The sequence below is a fragment of the Pygoscelis adeliae genome, unplaced genomic scaffold, assembly GCF_000699105.1.
Source record: "Pygoscelis adeliae isolate BGI_AS28 unplaced genomic scaffold, ASM69910v1 Scaffold155, whole genome shotgun sequence".
Taxonomy (NCBI): Eukaryota; Metazoa; Chordata; class Aves; order Sphenisciformes; family Spheniscidae; genus Pygoscelis; species Pygoscelis adeliae.
Genome location: NW_008824932.1, coordinates 2,868,281 through 2,878,282, shown reverse-complemented (window position 1 = coordinate 2,878,282; position 10,002 = coordinate 2,868,281).

The window sequence follows — 10,002 nt, the reverse complement described above, 5'->3', positions numbered from 1 at the left end:
TGGCCGGGGGGGGGGGGGGGAAGTGCTGTAGTATGTATTACTTGTGGTTCCCAACTGGTTTGTATGAACGTGTGCTGGTTTCCCAGACTAATTGCTTAGTGTTTCCCATTGTTTGCTCTATTTGATGACAGTGAAAATCGCTCTGTTTCAAAACCCGGTCTTGCTCTCAAGCTGTTGCGTGTTAGGATGTGCAGACAAGGTGTAGGAGTGTGTCTTGGGGCTCACTCAGTTCAGTGCTAAGAGCCTGACCCCACTTTGCACCGAGAGCGGTAGGGATGCCCTTATTTTTTGGGTGGAAAACCCTGCCCGTATGGATCCCATAGAAAGTAAGAATAACCTCGTAAAAGTACTCGTAAATGCACCAAGAAGACCCACGGACTTTTCCTGCCCTGTCACGAACAACAGTAGAACCAGTATTTGTGTTTTAGAAGGGTCAGTCTCAGTTGCTGTGTCAGTGGTCTCAAGGGAGGGGGAGCAGAAGGAAACGGGGTTGTGCATGCAGCCTTCCTGGTTTTGCACGGTTCGGGTGTCGGGCACGGTGATAGCTCTGTGTTCTGCAGCAGTGTTACGCCTCAGACACGGTGATCCGGCTGTGGGAACCAAATTCACTTTTGAAACCAGCCCCATAGGCTGGATTCTCAAGGCAGCTGTGGGTGTGAGAGCCAGGTGTAGGCTGCATGGTTAAGGTCTAAGCACCCCTCTGCAGGTATGGCAAACAAGATGGAGCACAACCTGCTTGAAAAGCTGCCCTCCAACTCCTCTTGAGAAATAGAGAGTTGAGTGACTGAAAGCATCCCCTGGGTTGCTTGGTGCGGGTGACTGCTATAGGAATGTGGTTGTCCTCATTGGGTCACATCGGATAAAGCTTTATCCGGTAAAGCTCTGAACACGTTTAGGCTCGTATTTTATTTATATTGAAGCTTTTATTACTCTTTCTGAACACAGCGTCTAAATTAGATTCCTTTTAAAGTCCTTTTGAGGACTAAAGTGATGAGATGACCTTAGAAAAGAGACAGGATCAGGCCCACTTATGCTGCGCTGGGTAGGAGGAGGATTTTCATGACACATCCTCTAGAACAGACGCTGTGCCAGGCACAGTGTCAGAAAGGTGAGATTGATATTTTGATGGCGCTAAGACTGGTTCTTCGGTCTGTAACATTTTGGTCCCACTCCACACCTGACAGCAAATTCAGAAATGATTTTGTGGCTTTATATGTCAGATTTTTTTAATAATTGCATTTATTCTAAATCCGAAAGAGCTTACTCACTTGGACAAGTCATATTTACCGTATTGTCACTCACATCACTTTTTGTCACTTTCAACAATAGCTTGCTGATTTTAACCACTAACTCGCCCTCACCCCCAACTTCCTCAGAAAACAACTTGTTCAGAATATGGGATGCTAAATTTGGGTCCTGTCAAGTCATGACAGCTTAGTAGAAACTGTTCTGCAGTATTACTTAGAAAAGCTTTTCCATTTCAAGAAATTTAAGTTTTCTTTTAAAAAAACTACTTAAACCAGCATGTTTTAATGTCATTTTGCCAGGCAACGTAAGAAGTGGTTACTCAATTTAAAGACCTGATACTTGCACTTTCATTTTTTCAGCAGGAAGAATTCTTTTGCTTCTTAAGTGCAGAGATACTTTAAGTTTCCGCTTGCTCTGAATCTGTTGCATTCCGTTGAGATTGTCTTTTTACGTAAAAACAAAATACACCCAGTTTTCTGGCCAGTTTGTAAAATTGCTTTCTTGGAGTGTAGCAACGGTAATTCAAAACACTCCAATATTTGCCACACAACATGAAAAACTGTCCCCCTGTAGAACGAAAACAGTGAGGGCAGGGCAGGTGCCAGGCTTTCAGAGCTGCCACGGGTGGTTGTGTTCCCCGTGATGAAGTGTGGCCAGCGAGGGCGCATCCACTTGAACGTGATTTTAGCTGGAGGAGAGCAGATTAAAAAAAAAAGCAGGTGGCACGTACAAATATATATGTTGATTCCGTACCTGTTTATAAGATATCTCATGGAAGCAAGACTTTGAAATAGTGTGAGGGAAAGACAAGGGGCAAGGAAGGCAAAGGGTTCTCGCCCTTGGAGAACTGCTGGTTCTATCTGTCTCGCTGGCCCAAGGCGGCCGAACCGGCCGGCGAGAGCGTGGCAATGCGCTGCAGCCTCCTGCGTTTGCCGTGCAGCCACCCTTCTGTGCAAGAATTGCATCTCTTCCTCCTTTCTCCTCTGTCCTTCAGGAAATCCTCCTCCGCTCTCTGGGGAGAGGTTTAATTCCATGAGCCTGCTGCCATGTCACCTCTTCACCAGGGCAGAGATGAGTTCAGGTCTTTTCCTTTGGTGTGAATCAGCAATTGCACCAGCCGAGGAGGGGCTGGCTACCTACAGCAGTGCTCCTGCTGGGAAACCTAAGAGGAGGCATGCGGGCAGGTGTGGGTGTCTGTCTTGTTGCATGTTGTTTAATACATTTGTGTTTTCTTTTTGTGCAGGGAAATTAGGTTTTGCTTTCACGGCCTCATAGCCCGTCCTATTGATCATATTGACCATGGAGGACCATAGACTAGATGTGAAGCCTTCTGGATCCACAGTTGCGTCTTCCCTAGCACTGATTCTGGAAAACACACGCTGAACAGTCATCGGTCCCTGAAGAGAGCGTGACTTTTACTTTCTCTTTTTTTTTCCTTGCCACCCACCCCGGTTTTTTTCTTCATTGAGAGATAACTGACTCGATAAGACTCAGCACCCACTTGTCACCTGAGGAATGTACTGTATCAAAGCCCTGCAGACTTCTGGATTTTTTTTTTTTCCTCCCCTTCTGCTTTCTCTTCCTACCTTCGGTTTTATTTATGTATTTTGTTATTTTCTCTCCTCATCCCCCTGGCTGTCACTGCTGCATCTCGGACGAATGCAGGTGACGGAGCACTACACGTCGTACCATGGACGCCAGGCCAGGTGCCGCAGCAAAGAACCCAGTCCCTGTGAGCTGCCGATATACGTTGCTGAAGTGACATTTTACACAAAACGTGCCATTGCAGTGATCTAAATATATTTTTTTTTCCTTGAATGGATAATGGATTATTATCTCCTCTGAAAGGTGCATGTGTGTGCTTGTGTGCGTGTGTTTGCGTGCGAGTCGCCTCGTGTGTAGAACTGCCTGTGAACGTGCTGAAAACATCTCCAGAAGCGCAGGAGTCCCCTGTCATATGAGAGCAGGCCAATAGCTCGTGTCTGCAATGGTAGCAAGAACACACACATTAAAAGATGTTTAAATTTCTGTATCTATAAGTGTATTTTTTAGCTGCCACGCTAACCTTAATGAGTAGTTCTGCAGCCTGAAACGGGCAATTTCCAGTTAGTTTTGGAGTTGTGGATTACAGGATCCATAAGGGTGCTAAAGATTTTCATAAGTGTTGTTTATTCGTACTAATGCCCTGTTCATGATGGAGATCAACCAGTTTCTCAATGGCGAGGTGATGGAGGCAACACCTGCGTATCCACCCACTGGGAACCCTGGACTGAATTCTTAAGTAGCCTTTTTTACCTGCAAAACTAGGATTTTAAAGACTTGTTGAATGCGAACAAATATATGCAATTCTCCCATTCACGGAAGCACCCTGCTCTGTGTGCAAGCTGTGAAATCTTGTAACGTAATAATCAAAACACTTGCTCCCAGCGCAGTTAAGGAACAAAAATGCAACAAGACCTGTAAGGTTACGGTAGTTAGCAGGAGGGCTGTGAAACGTGTCCTGTTCCTCGTGCGGGTGAAGAAGAGCTGGTGAAGTGCAGTAGAAGGCACTCTTCCGTGGCCCGAGGAGCAGTGCTGCGACTTACTGGTACTGCCTAGAAAAGCTTTCCGTGTTTGGAGAATTCGCTGTCAATGTCGTGTGAGCTGGTTTCTGAGTGGAGCTGGGCGCTAGAGCCCAGGGAACGTACGGCCGCTGGGTATTTGGAGCGGGGCAGGTGATGCTCCCCGCTTGCTTCCTGGCCGCGGGGGGCTGGCGTCGGCCGCGGTACCCCGTGCAGCACAGCGAACTGCCGCCGGACAGGGGGTCGCTCCGGCAGACGTGGGGAAAGCCGGCTGCGCTGCGTTAAAAGAGAGCGCAGCCTCGACCAGAGCCGTAAAGTGGTGTCCCGAAGTTGCTCCTGCTTCCTCCTCTTTTCCCTCCTCGCTGACCCTCCGAGTTCTTCGTTAGCCGTAATGCTGCCGGCTCTGGCGGAGGAGCAGCGGACACGGGCCACCTACGGCGGTGGCTGCTCCGGACGGAGCTGGGGACGAAAGGAAAGCGAGGGCTGCGGCGCTGCTTCCCGTTAGGGAAGAGGCCACCACCAGGACTGTCTCTCGCATGATAAGCCTCTGTTTGTTAAGAATTTGTCCTGCTCACGCACCACTGGTTGATGTTTGTCCGGGTTTCTTGCTGTACTAACTTTGTGATGGATCTTATGTATTAAAAATATATATGTATAAAATACAAAAGGCTGGTAAGTAACCAGTAAACGGGACTTAAAAAGCAGTATTTTTCTTTTATGTGACATTTTCATAACCAGAAAAAAAAAAAAAAATCTGAAATACTAATCAGACAAATAAAAAGAGAGTGCATTTATTTTTTTGTATCACTGCAAGTATGTTGGAATATGCAAGGACTGTGGTTAAAATTAGAATGTATGAGGCATATTATAATTTAGTTCATACTGAAATGATCTAACAGCATTTCTTGGTTCGTGCATTTGAACGATCTCTGGGTTAGATATAGAGATTTTTCTATTTTGTTTTAATTTGTAATTTTTTTCCCCCTCCATGGATTTTAGGTACACATAACTTATGTCATTTATTTATGGTCTTTTATACCTAGTTTGTAAAATTGTAAAATAGCAAACAATGCAAACATTTGCATTTGAAAATAATAAAGTAGTTGCTGTACAAACCTGAAAGGGACTATTTCTCATTATTGCATGGTTTTTTATTTAGCTTTTATCCACAACAGGTACGAATACAGAACTCGGAGTAATAATCCTGGTGTTTGCCCCAAAGGGATGAATTCTCTTCAGGAGATTTCGCAGGAACGCACTCCCGAAGTTCATTGACACTGCGTCACTCCCACCTGTACCTTAAAGCACGTTACTAGTTCTTGTGTCACCGTCACAGATTGTGTGGTGTGCCGAGTAGGTGTGACGTGGGAAGGATGCTGCGGTCAGGCCGACCTCGTTCACCATCTCAGTGATTTTTCCTTGGAGACCAGGTAGCACCCATGGGCGCCGTGCCTGAGAAGAACTTGCAGGATCGTGATGTTGGTTTCGTTTGCACCCCTGGGATCGGCTGGGAACAGCCTCCCTCCCCTGTCCCCCGCTGTCCGGACCTTGCCAGGGGCCAGTCGTCCCCTTGGCAGAAATCCCACAGTTTTGGCGGCTTCCTTTGGGCCAGGATTTCCCCTCTAATGTGGGAACCGTGACCTTGCTGCCGAGTTACTGCGCTTGCTGCTCTGCTTGTGGGCTACGTTTGCGTGGGTTGGTGGGCTCGCGCTGGAGACTCGTGGCCAGAGAGGGAGAAGGTGAAAGGAGCAGGAGGGAGAGGAGGGAGAAGCTGAGGGATGAAGTGCAAACCAGAGGCGTGAGAGTGTCGGGAGCAGCAGAAAATGGAGAGGGATGGGTTTTGGGACAAGGGCTCCAAGCCAGAGACCGAGAGAGTGGATATTGTGTGAAGGACGTTGCCGTGTAATGGTAACACGCGTATGGGCGCGTGCTGCGTAGTCCGAGTGCCAAGGGTCTAACGTCCTTAACCATCGCTTCTTTACAATGCTGCTGCTTAGTTTAAGACATACAGAGTTTCTGGCGCTTTAACTACCTGAATTGCATGTGTACACAGTTCAGAGGCGCCGCAGAAAGGATGGTGGCTCTTCCAGAAATTTGCTTAAGCTTTTGACTTGCCTATTTGAAAAATATTGTGAACCAAATTCTTCTTGGGAAAGATTCCAGTGAAGCCAGCAGAACCGTACCATAACAGCGTTGGTCCCAAGAAAGTCCCGCCGATGGCACTGGGTTTATTGTATTTTAAAAGCAAGTTCATCGCGTCCTTTTGTCCTTGAGAGCGCAGCCAGCCAGCTGGGTGTTTCTCTGGTGCCTTTATTCGGCCAGTCGGTGTATTAAGAGAGAACGTGTCATGGCTGGAAGAACAGATTGTGTTTCACACGCACAAAGACAAAGTTTTATGAATGATTTAGTTTTACTGTGAAATGAAAGCAAAGCCTTTACATCTTTTTAAGAAACAACTGTTTCGCAATGTCCAGTGAGGGTTGAACGCTTGGCTACTCTCCCTTCTCTTTCTGATTCTCTGCTCTTTCTCCCTGTTAGCTCCCAAATCTACAAAATCATCCTATCAAAACTTTTTACCCCAATGGTTTCATTTTCTTCCAAGTATATGGATTTTACTGAAGTATTTCCTTACCCAAAAGACATTTGTTCTCTCTCTGCCCCTGACTCCTTCCACGTGTTTATACAGTAGCATGAGGCAGGTGATTCTATTTACGTATAAAGCCTATATATTTGCATCTCGGTGACAATGTACATAGCTGCCCATGGGCTGAGCGTGGAGTAGTGTGAGGAACAGGCATGGTTCATCTGGAGACACTGGGGCCGTTCTAGAAATGTCAAGAAAAACAAAATGGGTTTTGACAATTGGGGAGGAAAAAAAAAAAGCATGTTATGCTCTAAATCAACAACACGATTAAAACTAGAGCTGCGTTTGAGGCCTTGACCTCAGTTATTTTACCCTTTCCCTTGCAAGGGAGTACCCTTGGGCCATTGACCGATTCTCTATTGAATGGGTTACAGACCTCTGACATATCTTATTTCTGGCAGTGGCCCCGAACATAATTCTTTGTTTACAGGAGCCTCTGAGAAAGTTACATGAATATGTAGACGTTTTCTTTAAAAAATAAAATTAAAACCTAAAGCATTCCGTTCCAATCAGCTTAGTAAAACGTATTCTCCATGGGTGGATGGAGAGAGTGGCCACAGGAATATGCTACACTAACTTACTTTCATACATATGTGTATATATAGGGCAATTATGTTCCAGTAATCTGCTGTGGATTACTAGCCTGTAACCAGACCAACAAAAAGATAATGAAATCCTTGTTTTTATAGTGCTCTTGTAGTTACTCATGATTCTGTTCTATAAAATCTCGTAACGAATTAATGGGCTCAGGCATTTCGGTATTCATTTTTTAAAGACTGTTTTTAAAATAAAAAAAACCCCGCTGGTCAGCAGAACAAAACCACCGTCGGGAACCCTGCTCTCCTCCCATTTCTACCGAGGAAACTTGCCTCCCCTGGGGTCAATAACTACAATCTCAGGGCCGGGCAGTCTAGGGCTGTCAGGCAATTACAGGTGCAGGTAGGTGCCTACCGCCAACTGTTTAATGATACTTTGGAGCTGCTTAGCCAAGGGGTGCAGCACCTCACGTAATGAGCTCCCGCTTCCCGGTGGGATTTTCAGCCTCGCGTTAAGTGTCTTGCTGACGAAGCTCCCGAAACGTCTCCGTCATAATCGCGTGGGGGAGGGATTTTTCAGAAGCCGACCGTCGCAGCAAGAAGCCACGTAAGCTCAGAGAGGTTGGAAAGCTGTGGAGGGACCTGCTGTGCTGCTCCGGTGCCTCTCACGCCGCGGAGCCTGCTGCAAACCCTGCCCTGAGCCGGTCTCCGCGAGAGACCTGCCCGAGGCAGGTCCTTCTTCCTTCCTGCCTCTCGTGGCCTCCACAATGGGTCCTTCTCTCACAATATGACCGGGATGGTGGCTTTCACAAAAGGTGGTGTCTTGCCTCCTCCTCACCAGCAGCCGGTGGTCTGACCTTGGGCCTCCTGTCGCCCGGCCTGAGCAGGGTCAAAGCGAGGGTCCTCCAGCGAGTGAGGGGACGGGTGGGTGTCCCCTGTCCTGGGAGATGCTCTCTGAGCTTCTGCTCTTTTGAAGGCTGGGGAAAGGTCATTAGCTCCGGGACAGCATCAGCATTTAGGCTGTTCAGCAACCGTGGCTGGCCAAGTCATACGTGCTCTGACAATGCAAAGCTCTGGGAGGTGAGCGGGCATCAGAGAGACAGTTTGCAATAGGCTTAAATCCAAAAGTCCCGTAAAAACTCTGGCCTCAAATTTTCAGAAGAGCTATAGAGCTCGGTGCCGTCTCATTGCCACGTGCCAATGGGATCACCTGGAAACTCAACACTTAGAAATTCAGCACGGGAATCCCCAGGGAAGCAGGGGAGTGCCCGGCTCATCTGCTTACCTGATTAATCTGTGTCCGAGAGCTTACCTGGGACTTTCCAGCCAGCAGATTCGCAATATATGACAAGTATTGAAGAGCATTTACTTTCACCTTTTTGAAAAATTGGTTAAAACTCCCTTGGAAAAAAATGCTCCTGGAAAAAAATGCGATGTTAAAATGGAACGATGATGTTCTTCCACACTTAAAGAGGCTGCTGGGTTGATTGAAGCGGCGTAATGTGAAAGGCCTAGGAAAGGTGACACTGACAATAATAAGAAAATAAGGATGAATGAGTTGATCTGGTCCCGCAGGTGGTACAAACCGATTTCACTGGGACTGCCCTGATTTGCATCAGCTTAAGCATCTAGTCCTTAGCTACGTGAAACTTTAAGGCAGTTTTTATTTATATTTTTCACCAGAAAATATACTTTAAAGTGTGTTTTGGCAATGACTCAAGTAGCGATAGCACATTCAGGTTGGTCTGTTTGTCTATTGTATTTTTTTATGTGGCCATAACTCATGCAAATATCTGAAGTACCTATTTAACAACATGAAATAATGGTATCCAACAACAGACAGGAACGTTTCTGTGGAGTCCCGCAACTCTTCTTTGTCAGCTTTGTCTTCAGGTTCATATTATGATGGCAGGTGGGTTTTGTTTGGCCAAACGGTGAGGATCGCAAGGCGTCCTCGGAGACCTTTTTTGTCATTTTTGCAGGCTCTCTCAGTGGGCTCCACTATGGTCGTTGGGGAGGCAGGACGTCTATCTACCATTCACCAACTTCTGATCTTTAGTATCCACAGGTGGAGGAAAGAAATGGAAAACTAAACAGCCCCCTCTGCCATTAAATGCGTTTCAGGCTTGGGCAGGCGGACGCGGACACGACATGCTCCCAGTTATCCAACAGTCCAAGCAGGCAGCAGCGGCTCAGCTTCTCCTGGAGGAGCCGTGGGAATGGCAGAGCCAGGATTCAGGGTCTTTTGCTGACCTCGCTGACCACTCACAGAGGGGAAAGCAACCTAAAAAGCTGGCTGTCATTTTTTCAGAAGTACCAGCAGCGCAGTTTCTGTGGTTTCAAGTTTTGAAGGTTCCCCCACGATGACGCCGTTTCACACCGCGTGCACTTCTCTGCACACCCACCACGGCGCTGGGTGAAGCAGGGAGGAGAGCCTAAGCCGCCGGCCGTTACTGAATATTTGCAGGCAGCATCTCCACTCTTCCCGTGCCCAAGGATACTGCTTTCCTAAGCGGAACTGGCTTCAAAAACTGATGTCTAGAAACTTTTCTTACACAAGTGTTGCTTCACTTTTCACCCGCTTTTGTCTTCACACCAGGCTGCAGCCTGCTAAGAGCTACTTTTGACTTACCCAGGGTTTTGAGGGTGATTAGTTTTGGAGTGGATTAGTTTTGGAGCCAGGTTATCACCCTGAACAGGTGGAAGAGGTCATAAAAAATTTTTAATCAGTTTTGAAAGTGGGTGTAGTTGATCCAAGAACAAAAAGCATTCAGCAACTGCTAAATCCAATCAACCGTGGGTGACTGATTACTTTTAGCTTTCTTAATTGATTGACTGTGGCATTTCTATGAAGGAGTTATTCTGAAACCCAAGGAAGTCCACACAACTGTTTCAGTTCTGGGAATAACTTGTAAGTTACGTATTAAACCTGTGCTTGAATTCACCAGCACTGAGTATTATGAGTAAAATATACAGATGGGTGCGCAAGAGCTGTGCTGACTTAGAGTGGGTG